Raw genomic sequence first — 17521 nt, forward strand, 5'->3', positions numbered from 1 at the left:
ATAACTCTGGAGCGCTTCAATGGATCCCGGTGATTCTGAGATTGTTTTTTGTGATATGTTGTACTTCAGGATAGGCATAAAATTAAGACGATATTTTTTGCGTTTATTTGTAAAAATATTGGAAATTTGGCGAAAATTTCACTTTTTATGACATTAAACAGAAAGTTATGATACAAAAAATAGTTACTAAACATTTCCCACTTGTCTACTTTACATCAGCACAATTTCTGAAACATAATTTTTTTTTGTTAGGAAGTTAGAAGGGGTCAAAGTTCATCAGGAATTTCTCATTTTTCCAACAAAATTTACAAAACCATTTTATTTAAGGACCACATCACATTTGGAGTGACTTTGAGAGGCATAGGTGACAGAAGATACCTAAAAGTGACCCCATTCTAAAAACCTACACCCCTTACACTACTCAAAATCACATCCAAGAAGTTTATTAACCCTTTAGGTTCTTCACAGGAACCAAAGCAATGTAGAAGGAAAAAATGAAAATTTTACTTTATCCCTCAAAAATGTTACTTTAGCCTCACATTTTGCATTTTCACAAGTGTAACAAGATAAAATGCACAATAAAATGTATTGTGAAATTTCTCCTGCATGCGCTGATACCTCCTATGTGGTGGAAATCAATTGTTTGGGCGCAGAGCAGGGCTCGGAAGTGAAAGAGCGCCACTTGATTTTTGAAAGCTAAATAGGCTGGAATCATTAGCGGATGCCATGTCACATTTGGGTACCCCCCTAATGTGCCTAAACAGTGGAACGGAACTCCCCCACAAAGTGGCCCTATTTTGGAAACTAGACCCCTCAAGGAATTTATCTAGATGTTTGGTGAGTCCCTTGTACCCACAGTGGCTTCACAGACGTTTAGAACATTGAACCATAAAAATAAAAAAATAAAAATGTACTATTCTGCAATTTCTCCTGAGTACAGCGATACCTCATATGCGGTGGAAATCAATTGTTTTGGTGCACGGCGGGGCTCAGAAGGGAAGGAGCGCCATTTGTTTTTTTGCGGGACCAGATGTAGTTTTCAGTAATGCCATTTGTTTTATGTTCAACTTTTTTATTGCGTTTTATTGCACTTTTTTTTCTGCAGTATGAGGAAATATCATTTTTGATGCATTTTTTTAAAACTGTTCACTGAAGGGGTTAAATATCATGACAGTTTTATAGATCAGGTCGGGCCGGACGCGGTGATACCAAATACGTGCACTTTTTTCTGTTTATTTTTGTTTTTATATAAATAAATGTATTTTTGGGTATAATTTTTTGTCTATCTATTTTTTTTTTATATTTTGCAAGGTTTTTTTTGCTTTTTTCCCCTGGTCCCTATATGGGACTTTCACTTTTCTTAGTCTGATCGCTGGTATAGTGCATTGCCATACAGAAGCATCACAGCAATGCATTATACTGGCAGCGTCAGGCTGCAGATCGCCTGTCAGATCCTGCTGCTGGCTGGGTCTCACAGGCCACCGTACATATCAGACCCGGAGTCATGTGATGTCCGGATGCCATGACAACCCTAGGTCCTGTGTGATCGTGACACAGGAGACCCGGGAGAGGTGAGAGAAGCGGCTCTCTGTACCTCTGACACTTCTATGTGCAGTGATCACTATTGATCACAGTTGCTAGACGATCACAAAGGGTTAACCTCATCCGGACCTGATCCAATCAGATCCTGGTGATGTCCCAGGGCAGAATTACTGTTCTCCACTGGAATCCCGGTGCTGGCAGCCTGCAGGGGGCGCGATCCGCTCCTGACCGCAGACCAGTGATAAACGTCGCCTCTGCACAAAGCCCGGCAGAACTGGACGTTTATATACTGCCGCCGTCCTGCAGAGGAAACGGGTGCCAGTGATTCGGATAATGTATTTTCATGACACATTGTCCTTCATGTTAGTGGTAGATTTGTCTATGTGATTTGCGTTTATTTATGATAAGCCCAAAACAGAACTTCCTGACTCCATGCGGGGAATGGACGCGCTCAGGAGACAGTGGGGAACAACGTGAGGGCTCCATTTCTTCATGTTACCTCTTGCAAAAGAGAAAAAATTGGGGCTAAAACAACATTTTTGTGAACAAATTGTAATATTTCTATATGACGACCTAATAATGATGTTATCAAATTCTGTGCAGTCCCTGTGGGTTACAAATCCTCAGTTCACACCCCTTGATAAAGTCTTTGAGGGGTGCAGTTTCTGCGCTCCCTGAGACCCGGCTATACTGATTAGCGGTGATGTCAGTAATGTCACCGTTGATTAGACTGGGTGACGCTGTGTTCTGTGTGACCCGGCAATTCTGATGAACATTGACATTACTGGGGTCACCGAACATCATAATCACCGGGTCTCATAGAACGAAGCGGGAGGCGGGAGTGGCTGCTGCTCAAAGTCTATGGAGCCTTGTTCTGAGCCTCCATAGTCTTTGATATACGTAATCGAGTAACAATGTGGTATCCGCTGGACTACATCAGACCTGGAAACTTTACTAACTAATACTGTAAAATGATGAACGCGGAACAGTCTCTTGTTTTGATATCTCTTTCTATGTTTTTCAGGTTTCCATTTGTGGACTACATCAGATTCCCTGGACTACATCGGATTTCCTAGACTACGTCGGATTCCCTGGACTACGTCGGATTCCCTGGACTACGTCGGATTCCCTGGACTGCATCAGATTCCCTGGTCTACATCGGATTCCCTGGACTACGTCGGATTCCCTGGACTACGTCGGATTCCCTGGACTACGTCGGATTCCCTGGATTACGTCGGATTCCCTGGTCTACATCGGATTCCCTGGACTACATCAGATTTCCTAGACTACATCGGATTTTCTGGACTACGTCGGATTCCCTGGACTACGTCGGATTCCCTGGACTACGTCGGATTCCCTGGACTACGTCAGATTCCCTGGACTACGTCGGATTCCCTGGACTACGTCGGATTCCCTGGACTACGTCAAATTCCCTGGATTACGTCGGATTCCCTGGATTACGTCGGATTCCCTGGGTTACGTCGGATTCCCTGGATTACGTCGGATTCCCTGGACTACGTCGGATTCCCTGGACTACATCGGATTCCCAGGACTACTTTGGACATCCATGGGTATTTTTCTGTAAAGGTAAGGTGTCACTTTTTTAATTTTTGTCTTAATGATACTGATTATGGAATCAATTATTTTAATACAAAATGTAATTTATTTTTTATATAGTTTTCATTGAATTCTATTTTTACTGAAACACTGGGGGCTGCCATCTTGGATTTGCAGTGTGTAACGACTCACCTCAAAACGGCAGCCCCTGTCCATAAAGGCTGATAGTCGGACTCCGACCCTATTCTCTAGCACTGTGTCTGCTCCTTGCTGTGAGCTGGACATGCCCTTGGGCTGTCCTGATTACAGCTCTGGGAGGAGACCGCCGCCATCTTTGTGGAGCCCATGATATATGCTGTGTGCTGCACTTTCCCACTGTCACCCACTCTGTGCCAGTGCTCAGCGTTAGTAGCCAAGCGATGACACTGGGCTGAGATGCAGGGCCGGCGTCAGCACCCACTCGCTGTCGGCAGGGGCGGTGAGGTATCCTGTGGTTCCCGGGCCGAGTTTCGGGGACCGCAGTGCTCGGGCTTGCAGTCGCACTTTCCTGGCTGCCATCAGTTAAATCCACACCTGCACCAGGGGCGTAACTACCGCGGTCGCAGAGGTCGCCATTGTGACCGGGCCCGGCAGCTTAGGGTCCTGCTCTGCAGACCACGCGGCCGCTGTATGTACCAGTGCCACCGCCGCTGACACAGGGCCCCCCTGCCCGGTGTCATCGGCGGCGGTACAGGTCCCCCTCCCCCGTCATCGCGCACAGCAATCATGAAGCATAGAGCAGCGCTCCATGCTCCCATCATTCTCCCCATGTGCGCGGTGACGTCACTCCTGTGCGACTGCTGTGCAGAGAGCACAGAGCGCCGGACGGGAGGACAGTGACCGGAGCAGCCTGGGAACGGAGGACAGAGGTCAGGACGGAGCAGTGGTAAAACGAACGAGGTGAGTAATTTTTTTTTTTTTTTAATCAGTGAGTGCACGGGGGCCAAAGGCCTGGGGGTGGCTGCGCTATACACAGGGAGGCCTGGGGGTGGCTGCGCTATACACAGGGAGGCCAGGGGGTGGCTGCGCTATACACAGGGAGGCCAGGGGGTGGCTGCGCTATACACAGGGAGGCCAGGGGGTGGCTGCGCTATATACAGGGAGGCCTGGGGGTGGCTGCGCTATACACAGGGAGGCCTGGGAGAGGCTGCGCTATACACAGGGAGGCCTGGGGGAGGCTGCGCTATACATAGGGAGGCCTGGGGGTGGCTGCGCTATACACAGGGAGGCCTGGGGGTGGCTGCGCTATACACAGGGAGGCCTGGGGGTGGCTGCGCTATACACAGGGAGGCCTGGGGGTGGCTGCGCTATACACAGGGAGGCCTGGGGGTGGCTGCGCTATACACAGGGAGGCCTGGGGGTGGCTGCGCTATACACAGGGAGGCCTGGGGGTGGCTGCGCTATACACAGGGAGGCCTGGGGGTGGCTGCGCTATACACAGGGAGGCCTGGGGGTGGCTGCGCTATACACAGGGAGGCCTGGGGGTGGCTGCGCTATACACAGGGAGGCCTGGGGGTGGCTGCGCTATACACAGGGAGGCCTGGGGGTGGCTGCGCTATACACAGGGAGGCCTGGGGGTGGCTGCGCTATACACAGGGAGGCCTGGGGGAGGCTGCGCTATACACAGGGAGGCCTGGGGGAGGCTGCGCTATACACAGGGAGGCCTGGGGGAGGCTGCGCTATACACAGGGAGGCCTGGGGGAGGCTGCGCTATACATAGGGAGGTCTGGGGGTGGCTGCGCTATACACAGGGAGGCCTGGGGGTGGCTGCGCTATACACGGAGGCCTGGGGGAGGCTGCGCTATACACAGGGAGGCCTGGGGGAGGCTGCGCTATACACAGGGAGGCCTGGGTTGGCTGCATTATACAAAATGAAGGAACCTTATACATGGACTATAGGGGTGCATTTACATGGAGGAGTATGGGGCTGCATAATACAATAGGAAGGTTTATGGTGCTGCGTTATAATATATATAGGACTATGGGGGCTACATTATAATATATGGAGGATTATAGAGGCTTCCTTATACATGGACTATGGGGGTGCATTATAAAACATTGAGGACTATGTGGTGCAGTATAATATATTGAATATATTGAGGACTATAGGGTGAATTATAATACATGGAGGACTATGGGAAATGCATTATAATACATGGAGGACTATGGGAAATGCATTATAATGCATGGAGGACTATGGAAGTGTATTCTAATATATGAAGGGTTATGTGGGACCCTTTATACTATATGGAAGGCTATGTGGGGGCCATTATAGTATTTGGAGAACTATATACAAAGGGGGACAAAGATACAAGCAGGGGATGCAAACGTTTTGTGCTGAGGGAAAAGGCTCTTTCCCTCAGCACCCAACTTTCCCATGCTCTGCTATAATCTTCTCTCAGCACCCAGCTTTCCCATGCTCTGCTATAATCTTCTCTCAGCACCCAGCTTTCTCATGCTCTGCTATAATCTTCTCTCAGCACCCAGCATTCCCATGCTCTGATATGGGAAAGCTGGGTGCTGAGGGAAAGATGTATAGCAGAGCATTGTAAAGCTGGGTGCCGAGGACAAGATGGATATCAGAACATAGGAAAAAGGGGTGCTGATATAGGGATTTCAGATCATGGGAAATCTGGGTGCTGTGGATAAAAGCCAAGTGTCAGTGTCATTATCCTGTACCCCGAGTGTCAGTGTCATCCCGTACCCCAAGTGTCGGTGTATGTGGAGGGGGGGGCCCGGGTCCGAACTTTGCACCGGGGTCCATCAATCTCTAGTTATGCCACTGACCTGCACGTAGCATTCTCTGCTGAGCTCTGTATCCAGGGCAAGTTCATCTGTGGGCAGAGCTAGCGAGCAAGTGTGCTGAGCTCCCGTCCCACAGATGAATTGAGGATTCGATGCACCAACATCCCGCCAAGCTGTATGTCCCCGCATCCGCAGCACTGCCTGTATACCCTCCAAAACTCTGTCCCTCCAAACCCTAGCACTGCCTCTATACCCCCCAGAACTCTGTCCCCCCAACCCCAGCACTGCCTGTATACCCCAAAGAACTGTCTGTCACGTGATCCGAATGCTGTATACCCCCCAGAGCTGTCTGCCCCCAAACAGCAGCACTGCCTGTATACTCCCAGAACTGTCTTTCCCCCCAACCGCAATGCTGCCTGTATGCCCCCCAGAACTGTCTGTCCCCCCAACCCTAGTGCTGCCAGTATACCCCCCAGAACAGTCTGTCCCCTGACCATAGTGCTGTATCCCTCCCAAAACTGTCTGTCCCCCCAACTGCAGTGCTGCCTGTATGCCCCCAGCACTGTCTGTCCCCCCAACCCCAGTGCCATCGATATACCCCCAGAGCTGTATACCCCCCAGAACTGTATGTGGCGGCAGAGCAATATTGCTGTACAGACTAAGGCGGGACAGCAATATGGCAGCATCATATATGGAGACATAGCAATATGGCGGCAGAGCAATATGGCGGCACAGCAATATAGTGGCACAGGAATATGGCAGCACAGCATATGGCAGCACAGCAATATTGTGGTACAGCATATGGCGGCACAGCATATGGGGCACAGCAATATGGCGGCATGGTATATGGCACCACAGCAATATGGGGGCACAGCAATTTGGCAGCACAGTATATAGAGCCACAGCAATATGGCGGCACAGTTTATGTATGGAGCCACAGCAATATGGTGGCACAGCAATATGGTGGCACAGTATGTGTTGGCACAGTATATGTCGCCACAGCCATATGGCGGCACAATATGTGTTGGCACAGTATATGTCGGCAGCAATATGGCGATACAGAATAAGGCAGGCGAAACAGCAATATAGCAGCACAGTATATGGGGCACAGCAATATGGCGGCACAGGATATAGTAACACAGCATATGGTGGCACGAGAATATGGTGGCATTGCAATATAGCGGCACTGCAATGTGGCGTTTTAGTATATAAGCACAGCAATATAGTGGCGCAGCATTATGAAAAATCAGAAATAGCTCATACTGTGCGGATGCAGAGTTATTTTGTCTGATATAGTTTTCACAGCAGAAATACAAAAGAACTCAAAAATAATACCTTTATTGAAAACATATATTAAAAATATACACAATTATTGAATAAAATGAAATATAAAATTCTATTGTAACATTTTCATATATTGAACAATTTAATACTTTTCATACAATACAATACAGTATTCAATCTTGAAAAAACTGTTTTTCTCCGGCTGATTCATGTGATATTGCACTATCGGTATATTTCATCCATTATTTCCTATTTTAATTTGTTTTTATCAGATTTTTTATATTTTACTGGGATTTCACGGTTTCACTTCTTTTTTGCTGTGTGAGCAATTTGTTGAAAGTTTCTCACTTAAATGTCTATTTTATCAGTTCTCCGGCGTTTCACCGGAACTGGGCGGCTTTTTAAGGCAAATCTTGGTTTGTAGTAGCATCATGATTAAGGGGTGATTCACACATAGCGACAGCGACAACGACGTCGCTGTTACGTCACCATTTTCTGTGACGTAACAGCGACCTGGTAAGTCGCTGTTATGATCGCTGCTTAGCTGTCAAACACAGCGACGCAGCAGCGATCATAACATCGCTACATGTGCAGAGAGCAGGGAGCCGCGCACACTGCTTAGCGCTGGCTCCCTGCTCTCCTAGCTACAGTACACATCGGGTTAATTAACCCGATGTGTACTGCAGCTACATGTGCAGAGAGCAGGAGCCGGCAGCACAGGCAGCGTGAGAGCTGCGGAGGCTGGTAAGTAAGGTAAATATCGGGTAACCACTTGGTTACCCGATGTTTACCCTGGTTACAGCTTACCGCAGCTGCCAGATGCCGGCTCCTGCTCCCTGCTCGCTTCATTTCGTCGCTCTCTTGCTGTCACTCACAGCGATCTGTGTGTCACAGCGGGAGAGCGCCTTTGAAGAAAACGAACCAGGGCTGTGTGTAACGAGCAGCGATCTCGCAGCAGGGGCCAGATCGCTGCTCAGTGTCACACACAGCGAGATCGCTAATGAGGTCACTGTTGCGTCACCAAAACCGTGACGTAGCAGCGATTTCGCTATGTGTGAAGCACCCCTAAGGGTGGAAACACACCAGAAACGTATTGATGCATACACCATTATAGCGGTTTCCTTGTGGAAGTTTTGATGTCCCGTGTACTTGAAATTCTCAAGAAAAAAAGAAGAAATTGTTCATTTGAGCTAGACTTTCCTGTTTTAGCTGCCTGTATGCCCCCCAGAACTCTGTCCCCCCCAAACCCCCATTGCTGCCAGTATACCCCCCAGAACTGTCTGTCCGCTGACCACAGTGCTGTATACCCCCCAGAACTGTCTGTTCCTGCAACACCAGCGCTGCCAGTATACCCCCCAGAACTGTCTGCCGCTGACCACAGTGCTGTATACCCCCCCAGAATTGTCTGTTCCCGCAAAACCAGCGCTGCCTATATACCCCCTAGAACTGTCTGTCCCTTGACCCCAGTGCTGTATACCCCCCAGAACTCTGTACCCCCAACACCAGCGCTGCCTGTATACCCCCTAGAACTGTCTGTCCCGACAACCACAGTGCTGCCTGTATACCTCCCCAGAACTGTCTGCCCCCCCCCAACCCAAGTGCAGCCGGTATACCTCCCCCCCCCCCCCGAACTGTCTGTCTCCTCACCCTAGTGTTGTATACCCCCCAGAACTATATATGGCAGCACAGAAATATAGTGGCACAGAATAAAGAAGCACAGCAATATGGCAGCACAGCAATATGGCGGCACAGTATATGGTGGCACAGCAATACAGCAATATGGTGGCACAGTATATGACAGCAGAGCAATATGGCAGCTCAGGAATATGGCTGTACAGCAATATGACTACACAGCATCCAGCGTCACAGCATATGCCAGCACAGCAATATGGTGGCACAGCATATGGCAGCACAACATATGGGGCACAGCAATATGGCAGCACAGTATATGGGGCACAGCAATATGGTGACACAGTATATGGAGCCACAGCAATATGGTGGCACAGCAATATAGTGGCACAGTATATGTCAGCACAGCAATATGGCGGTATAGAATAAGGCGGCACAGCAATATGGCTGTACAGTATATGGCACGCACAGTATATGGAGCACAGCAATATGGAAGCACAGTATATGAGCACAGCAATATGGCAGCACAGCATATGGGGAACAGTATATGGGGGCATAGCAATATGGCGGTACAGTATATGGGGCACAGGAATATGGTGCCACGGAAATATGGCGGCACAATATACGTCGGCTCACAGGGCTGTATTTGCCACTAGGCAGTGGCCCAAGACCAAAACTTAAAAAAAGCTTTTTTTTTGTTAAAAAACCCCCCAAATAAACGTTCCTCACTCATCCAAACTCTTTATTACATCCTTCCTCCTTTTGGAGGAGGGAGGGGGCGCTGCAGTCATTTATATTGGCTTCTATAAGACAAGCGAATATCAATGAAGCTGTGAGGGCATCGGCACTTCCGGGGTCAGCGAAGCTCCAGTCAGTTCCCTGCCCCGACGTGCGGCTGTGCGCTCACTCTACAGAGGTCACAGCAGCGTGGAACAATGCTGCGCAGAGGAGGATGGGAGATGCCTCCAGTGTCGTGGAGGAGGATGGAAGATGCCGCCACCGCCGCAGAAGAGGACGGGAGATACCACCGCAGAGGATGACGGGAGATGCCGCCACCGCTGCAGAGGAGGTCGAGAGATGCCGCCACCACTGAGGAGAAAGAAAGATGTTGCCGCTGCAGAGGTGGACGGGAATGGATGCAGCCGCCGCTGACGACGACGGAAGATGCCGCCACCGCAGAGGAGGACGGGAGATGTCGCGACCATAGAGGAGGACAGGATATGCCGCCACCGCCGCACAGGACGACGGGAGATGTCGCCACTGCAGAGGAGGACGAGAGATGCCACCACTGCTACAGAGGAGGACAGGAGATGCAGCCGCCGCAGAGGAGGATAAGAGATGCGGCCACGGAGGAAGATGGACGATGCCGCCACCGACACAGAGGAGGACGGGAGATACAGCCGCTGCCTCCATAGAAGAGGACGGGAAATGTTGCCGCAGAAGAGGACGGGAGATGCACCTGCCGCAGAGGAGGATGGGAGATGCAGCCTTAAGCAGGTAAGTGATTTACAGCCGAAGACCAAGCCGAATAAGCAGCCTGGGAGGAGTACAACATGGAGGGTGGAGTATGATGGGGGGTGCACAGCATGGGGATAGAGCATAATGGGAGGGGATGGAAAATGTGAGTGGTGCACAGTATAGCGAATGGGGGTTGCAGTATGGAGAATAGGAGGCACGGTATGGAGAATGAGGTAGCATGGGGATCGCTCAGGAGTCTGAGAGGGCTCTGTATGCAGAATGTGAAGCATAAGGCTCATTATAGAGTGGGGACAACATGAAAGGGACAGTGAAATGGGGGTTGCATGGAGAGGTGGGGACAGTGGAGGTCATAGTTCATAAGTGAGGAAGGTGTGGAGGGTATAATTCATAGTGGGGAGGACAGTGGGGGGTTTTCATTTGCGGGGGCAGTGTGGCTGTCATCAAAGTTGCCACCAGGAATTTCAGAGCCCCAAACTGCCAACATTTTTGGGCCCCCTTGATCCTCCGCCCAGACTCCACCTCATCTCTGACTCTGCCCCTCGAACCTTTTCCAGTCCCACCACCACCCTTGGAAAATCTCCAATTCTGCAAACAGTCCTCACCAATCAAACATTAACTTCTAGTCGTCATTTTCACAGCCCGAAAAAATCTGCATGCCCCGTTTATCGGGTTCTCTATATGACGTGTACTAGACAGAATCGTCAGCCATATGCGTGTGTACAGACAGACAGACAGACAGACAGACAGACAGACAGACAGAGACACACAGAGGATATAGGCTACTAGCTATATAATAAAATATAGAGGATGCTGGCTGTGTATATATAATATGGGGGCTGCATATAGTGTATACACCACAATATACTGTACACATACATCCACACTATATACATACAGTGCTGACCAAAAGTATTGGCACCCCTGCAATTCTGTCAGATAATACTCAGTTTCTTCCTGAAAATGATTGCAATCACAAATTCTTTGGTATTATTATCTTCATTTAGTTTGTCTTCAATGAAAAAAAAAAAAAATTGTCATAAAGCCAAATTGGATATAATTCCACACCAAACATAAAAAAGGGGGTGGACAATAGTATTGGCACTGTTTGAAAAATCATGTGATGCTTCTCTAATTTGTGTAATTAACAGCACCTGTAACTTACCTGTGGCACCTAACAGGTGTTGGCAATAACTAAATCACACTTACAGCCAGTTGACATGGATTAAAGTTGACTCAACCTCTGTCCTGTGTCTTTGTATGTACCACATTGAGCATGGAGAAAAGAAAGAAGACCAAAGAACTGTCTGGGGACTTGAGAATCCAAATTGTGAGGAAGCATGAGCAATCTCAAGGCTACAAGTCTATCTCCAAAGACCTAAACGTTTCTGTGTCTACGGTGCGCAGTGTCATCAAGAAGTTTAAAGCCCATGGCACTGTGGCTAACCTCCCTAGATGTGGAAGGAAAAGAAAAATGGACGAGAGATTTCAACGCAAGATTGTGCGGATGGTGGATAAAGAACCTCGACTAACATCCAAACAAGTTCAAGCTGCCCTGCAGTCCGAGGGTACAACCGTGTCAACCCGTACTATCCGTCGGCGTCTGAATGAAAAGGGTCTGTATGGTAGGATACCCAGGAAGACCCCACTTCTTACCCCGAGACATAAAAAAGCCAGGCTGGAGTTTGCCAAAACTTACCTGAGAAAGCCTAAAACTTTTTGGAAGAATGTTCTCTGGTTAGATGAGACAAAAGTAGAGCTTTTTGGGAAAAGCAATCAACATAGAGTTTATAGGAAAAAAAAAAGGCATTCAAAGAAAAGAACACGGTCCCTACAGTCAAACATGGCAGAGGTTCCCTGATGTTTTGTGGTTGCTTTGCTGCCTCTGGCACTGGACTGCTTGACCGTGTGCATGGCATTATGAAGTCAGAAGACTACCAACAAATTTTGCAGCATAATGTAGGGCCCAGTGTGAGAAAGCTAGGTCTCCATCAGAGGTCATGGGTCTTCCAGCAGGACAATGACCCAAAACACACTTCAAAAAGCACTAGAAAATGGTTTGAGAGAAAGCACTGGAGACTACTAAAGTGGCCAGCAATGAGTCCAGACCTGAATTCCATAGAACACCTGTGGAGAGATCTCAAAATGGCAGTTTGGAGAAGGCACCCTTCAAATCTCAGGGACCTGGAGCAGTTTTCCAAAGAAGAATGGTCTAAAATTCCAGCAGAGCATTGTAAGAAACTCATTGATGGTTACCGGAAGCGGTTGTTCGCATTTTTTTTGGCTAAAGGTTGTGCAACCAAGTATTAGGCTTAGGGGTACTTTGCACACTGCGACATCGCAGGTGCGATGTCGGTGGGGTCAAATTGAAAGTGACGCACATCCGGCATCGCATGCGACATCGCAGTGTGTAAAGCCTAGATGATACGATTAACGAGCGCAAAAGCGTCGTAATCGTATCATCGGCGCAGCGTCGGCGTAATTCATAATTACGCTGACGCGCCGGTCTGATGTTGTTCCTCGCTCCTGCGGCACGACACATCGCTGTGTGTGAAGCCGCAGGAGCGAGGAACATCTCCTACCGGCGTCACCGCGGCTTCCGTAGGTTATGCGGAAGGAAGGAGGTGGGCAGGATGTTTACATCCTGCTCATCTCCGCTCTGATTGGCCGCCTGCCGTGTGATGTCGCAGTGACGTCGCCCGACCCGCCCCCTTAACAAGGGACGTCGCAGGGCAGGTGAGTGTGTGTGTGAAGCTGGCGTAGCGCTAATTTTCGCTACGCCAGCTATCACCACATATCGCTGCTGCGACGGGGGCGGGGACTATCGCACTCGGCATCGCAGCATCGGCCTGCGATGTCGCAGTGTGCAAAGTGCCCCTAAGGGTGCCAATACTTTTGTCTGGCCCATTTTTGGAGTTTTGTGTGAAATGATCAATGATTTGATTTTTGTTTCATTCTCTTTTGTGTTTTTTCATTGCAAGCAAAATAAGTGAAGATAATAATATCAAAGAATTTGTGATTGCAATCATTTTCAGGAAGAAACTAAGTATTATCTGACAGAATTGCAGGGGTGCCAATACTTTTGGCCAGCACTGTATAGCATACAGGGTGGATAAAAATCTTGATTTTTTTAAAAAAATCAGATTTTTTTTATTTAAATCAGATTTTTTAATCAAGTTGTACACAAGCAAAACTTTGTCTTTTTGCAAATCTAATTGTTTTACACAAATAAAAATATTAAAACAGTTGATTATGAAACCTAATAATTTTTATTTGCACTATTAAACACTCAGAATTGAACTACAGAGAGTAAGTACTTTTTAACAATAGCCTATCTCTAACGTTTGAAGTAAGCAAACATCTTCAGTGAATACATCAGTCCTTTAAGCCTACTGTTTATTTAGGACTTTTAATAGGAAAACCAGTTGTCCTGCTTTAGCAGTTCCTAAGCGGTTTCGGACTGTTGTGTGCACAAAACCAAATGAAGAAAACAATCTCTCTACTCCTGCGGATGAAGCCGATGCAGTCAGTAGCTGAGTAGCTAGATTTATTATCTTTGCTGGAAGAACAAGTGATTGCGACTTCCACCAGTCCAGTGGTTTTAGTTCATTAACGACGTTATCTGCAAACATGTATTTTTGAAATGGTGCAGATTCACACTTCAATTTCAGCACAGTTGCCACAATGTCATGGTTAGTATTGGCGAGCCACTCCATTGCAGAGTTGATTTCCGCCTCAGATAATTTTTTCCCTCTGTAGATGGGATGCAAGATATTGGCTAAATAGTGTTCTTCTTTTAATGCTTGGTCCTTGCGGTGCTGTATTGCAACCTTTACATTGTTTGAGAGGTTCAAGAGATCTAGAGAACCTTCTAAATCTTTCCAAACTTCTGTGGCATCAGCTATGGTTGCAGTATCTTTCTGCATTTTATCCAACGCAATCGATATTGGCTTTAACCTTTCCAAAAGGTCCTCGGCATTTCTCTTCACACCAAGATTTAATACTTTGCTTCGTATATTAGCATCAATTTTATCCCGATGTGTTTCGCAAATGGACAGTAATTTTGACCAGTTGTTAATAAACAGTTCCAAGCAGTCAGCCAAGGTATTCCATCTAACATCTTGTGGTAGAACCAACTTCAGTCCTCCCATTTCCTTGTAGGTTGCATGTGCAAAATGATTATTGCGGAAATATTTAACAATTTCTACAACATGTTCCTTGACACCCAAAATATGCAGGTCTTTTGCCAAAAGATGCAACAAATGGGCAGAACAACCGTATGTAATGACATTTGTGTCATCCTGTGCCAGTTCCGCTGGCATTTTTGCCACATTGCTTGCGTTATCAGTAACTAAGCTCCTTACTTTACATCCAAACTGTTCTTGGCATTGGTGAATTGAGTTCTTAGCAATTTCAAGTAAATATTCAGCAGTATGTGAATTTCCAGATGTGTCGATTGTGTCTGTAAGGTAAGTTTCACCATCTTCTGTTGTGACACAAGTGCAAATTATGGGGTCGTTGTGGATGTTGCTCCAACCATCCAAGCTCATGTTAACAACCTTGTCTTTCAAATATTTTGTACAAGCCGCTCTTTCTATGTCGTATACAGCCTGAAGATGTTTTCCTGAGATATCAAATCTACTTGGTGGTTTGTAGCCTGGTCTAATTCCTTCGATCATTTGTACAAACAATGGGTGCTCAACTAGTCGGAAAGAAGAATTGGTTGCAAATATGAATTTAGCAATTAATTCATCAAAATGTTCTTTCTGGCTCGTCGTAGTCTTTAAGATGAATTTTTCTACACTTTGTTGCACGCAAAGTTTTTTTTTGGGCTGCTTTGTTGAAGTTGTACCCAGATATTGATTGTCACGTGCAGCACAAGCCATATTTGACCCTGAAAGCACAGAAATTAAAAATATAAATCGACTGCGTATTTGAAGAAATATAACGAAAATATTGAAACAAACTTTTTGAACAATGTAATGGTCCTCGTCCTATAAGGGCTGTCTCAAAAGTTATGCTACTCAAGTTTTCCGGTGAGGTTGCTGTAATACTGGTAACTAATATCAGAGCCTCAGCAACTGAAAAAAATTATGTCACAAAAGTTTTAAAAATGTTTTTTTTTTAAAATGGTCAATTTGGCAGACTTCAAAAGTGAATTGCAGCCTACAATAAAAAAAAATAAGCGTATACACACTTTATTTTTACTTAAAGGACATGTGCACCTTTATTTTTTAAGGTGCAGCCAGTCACAGTGTGCACATGTCCTCCCCCCGCAGCTCTCTTACCTCTGATGTCAGCGCTGCGGGGATCCGTGGCTTCGTTCTGCCCGTCCGCGAGCGCGCCTCCATTCATTTCAATGGAGCGTGCGGCCCGCTGACGTCACGCCGCTGGATCACTGCGAGTAGGCCGCAACCAGAGGACGGGAGGCGGACGGTCAAAACGAAGCCACGGATCTCAGCGCTGCGGGGATCGGAGGTAAGAGCGCTGCGGGGGGGGGGGACATGTGCACCTTAAAAAAATAAAGGTGCACATGTCCTTTAGCGGTAATTTTCTGTGAAATATTGCCTTAACATAAATTTAAATTCTATACTCCAGAACTACCAGTGCTAGAAATTTTTCTTTTCATAGACTTTAACCATCCCAGTAAAATGTCTGTTAAAAAAATAGGTTGTAAATTAATTGCCAGACTTACCACTAGTACTAGGCTCCTGGTGCATAAGAAGCTGTGGGGGTTCATTGACATTAGTTGTATCACTATCAACATCTTCATTTCCCTTCTGGTTGCAGTTTTCATAATGTGATTTCAAACGGCAAACAAGTCCTTGGATATCCTTTTGACAGTTTTTGCACTTTGCTCTTGCACCTTTCTTTCCAAGATCTGCTGCTGGCATCTCAACAAAATGAACCCAAATAGGGTCTCTCTTACGACCTGCTGCCATGGCTCACACAGATCACTTATGAAGTTTGATTGTTACTACAGCCTGAGCCAAGCACTGCTGATGTTACTACAGCCTGAGCCAAGTACTGCTGACTATCCAACAAGTTTGGGCATGTCAACTGAATGCAGGGAAAAAGAAACTAAACCAAAACTGAAACCAAGCTAGAAGTGTGGAATTAAAGGGGCAGTATGAACAAAATGTGGAGGCTATTAATAGTTTATACAATTAAGACATGCTGCTTTTAAACACCTACCTATTGCCATATAGTAAAACAAAAAAGATTTTTACTTACTTTGGGGTCCCCCCCTCACCCTGGCGTTAGATCGTTGCACCTAGTTTCGTCCGTGTAACTATGGGCGCACATGCACACTGCTCTCACTTCTCATTTTAATCGTGATTTATATTAAAAAAAACCTTTTGATTTAAATCAGTGATTTAAATCATGATTAAAATCATGATTTAAATCGATCCGATTTAAATAGAAAAAAATCTTTTGATTTAAATCGTGATTTAAATCATGATTTAAATCGGCGTGATTTAAATCAATCCACCCTGATAGCATATGCAGACGTAATACAGGCTATAGTGTGCACCTGTATACACCGTATCGTGCTGTGTATGAGCTGGAAACCGGAGCCAAAAGACAGACACAGACAGTCGATACTCTCCAGCCGCGAGCAGCTCTGACACTGATAACAGAAGGTTCTAATGGAGTCCTGGCGCTCGGCGGTGATTGGAGGATCCTCTCTCCTCGCGGTGACATCCTTTGTCTTCGGGACGGTCCTTTTTGTACTGCGCAGAGCAGCCTCTTTAGCGCATGCGCAGTATAAACTTCACAATAATGAACAGAGGAACAGAGGGCGGCCGGCAGCGTCAGACATCACTGATATCGCACACGGCCGGCCCCCTCTTCAGTGGCCATACTTCTAAGTAGCTGTGGCTATGACTGGGGCCCCTGGGCTTAATAAAGCTAAGCACCAACTTTTTTGGACTATAAAGGGTACTTTACATGCTGCGACATCTCTAGCGATCTCGTTAGCGATGTGAAATTCTAGATCGCAAGTGCAATCTTTTGAGATCGCATATAGGTCATTTTACGCATGTGCGATCTCGAAAGATCACACTTGCGATCTAGAATTTCACATCGCTAACGAGATCGCTAGTGATGTCGCAGCATGTAAAGTACCCTTAAGACGCTCTTTACCGTAAGACACACCCCATGATTACACAGCAGAAAATAGGAAAAAAACATTTTTTCTATTAAAACTTCCTTGGCGGTGTAAGGGGGGGTGTGGGGGGGTCATTAT

At 46.9% G+C, this 17521-nt stretch overlaps 1 protein-coding gene across 1 annotated transcript in view; it reads left to right on the plus strand.

The window, feature by feature from the left end:
* Positions 1 to 2841: 2841 nt before the first annotated feature.
* The window catches only part of LOC142260629 (uncharacterized), a 220650-nt gene continuing 205970 nt past the window's right edge, over positions 2842 to 17521 (plus strand). The window contains exon 1 of the mRNA XM_075332022.1: positions 2842 to 3129. The gene's annotated coding sequence lies outside the window, so the exon portion shown is untranslated. The remainder of the gene's footprint in view (positions 3130 to 17521) is intronic.

This window comes from Anomaloglossus baeobatrachus, unplaced genomic scaffold (genome assembly GCF_048569485.1).
Source record: "Anomaloglossus baeobatrachus isolate aAnoBae1 unplaced genomic scaffold, aAnoBae1.hap1 Scaffold_143, whole genome shotgun sequence".
Classification (NCBI taxonomy): Eukaryota; Metazoa; Chordata; class Amphibia; order Anura; family Aromobatidae; genus Anomaloglossus; species Anomaloglossus baeobatrachus.